Here is a 1,540-nt window from a genome sequence, read left to right as displayed (position 1 = left end):
TCCAAGAAATATATGCAAGTTCCTAAGCGAAGTGAAACCTTTTCAGATCGAAAGATGCATTGAACCTGGACAAGATTGAAGATCTGATGGCTATGATTGATCATGGGAAATGTGATCAAGGAGATTAAGCGGTTAGCTAATTATTTATAAATAGGAAACTGTTGATAAACAATGCATGCGGGCAAGTGTATGCACAGGGATGCTACATAGTGATTACCAAGCACAGAAGCTTGAAGACTTGTTTGAATAACAGAGTATGGAAGCCCAATAGATGGACAAGATTAGTTCTATGTCTAGATTGTATTGAACAAATAAGAATATGCTTTAGCATTTTAGATGTGAAGTTGCAGATAGATTTTTATTACTGTTATTTTGTGAAAGTGACAGAAAATCTCTTAACCGAGTGGACTTAATAGTCTTATTTGTAAAACCCTCTAGCAAGGTGACATTCTAATTGAGTGTTTGAAATCCTTTAACAAGGTCACTTCTAACAAGGTGAAGATCCTAATAAATCTGAGGGAAATCCCTTAACTGGGTCACATCTAGCAATGTGTTTGTAATCTTTAACAGGATTTGCTTTTAACCGACCATACTCTAGAAGAGTATATTTCTTAGTGGGTCTGAAATCCCACAGTGGTTTTTCCCTATTTGGGTTTCCACGTTAAATCTGGTGTTATGAGGTTTATGATGTTTCTATGCTTTTGAGTTTGCATGTTTGACAGTTATTGTTATATTACTAAAGTATATGTTACCGAGGTTGAATCTGATGTTTTTATGGAAGATTAAGGTTGTATGATTCACCCCCCCCCTCTCATCTTGTTGGCTATTGGATCTGTACTTACATTAAGTATTAGAACTGTCATGGACCATATGTAATCACAGCAAAATATTGATTAGGAGCTTATCAATTGGCTACTCCTGAAGGCGATCCTTTGGATGATCCAATGAATATCATGCACCTCAAAAGATTTTATGCCTAGTCCTCAGAAAGTCTTAAATTGTCAAAAAAGAATTTTAAAAAAATAAAGAAAAATACAAAAAAATGAGAAAAAGATCATGAAAAAAGTGTCACTTTGGTGAAAACCTAGCAAATAGGTGCCTTGTGACACAAAAAAATTTAAAAAATCAAAAAAAGAAAAGAAAAAACAATTCGTCCATCAATGAAAACCACTTTGTGGTGCTATGGACAAGTACCTTGGTGAAAACCTCCATGCAAGCGCCAAGGTAAGTAACCGGATCCATTCTCTATCAAGTCGACATTACAAAAACACCCTCCATCCAATCCACCCATTCACAACATTCCTTCTCTTCCAATAAAACATGCATATGATAATAAGTCTTCTCCAGAGTCGTGAATAAGGAATGTCCCATTAAACTGAGCTTTTGTGCCTCTCTGTGAGCTTCAAGAAGTTTTGAGAATAGTCCTAAGTCCGTAAGTCAATCTTCAAAACCATAGGATCACTTACCTAAACCAAAAGTCCACTTTTCCCTAGGGATGATTCCTTCCCTCACCTGGAAACCTAATCCTCCATCCTAATCC

Source organism: Cryptomeria japonica, chromosome 7 (assembly GCF_030272615.1).
Source record: "Cryptomeria japonica chromosome 7, Sugi_1.0, whole genome shotgun sequence".
Taxonomy (NCBI): domain Eukaryota; kingdom Viridiplantae; phylum Streptophyta; class Pinopsida; order Cupressales; family Cupressaceae; genus Cryptomeria; species Cryptomeria japonica.
Note: the sequence above shows the minus strand (reverse complement) of the source record.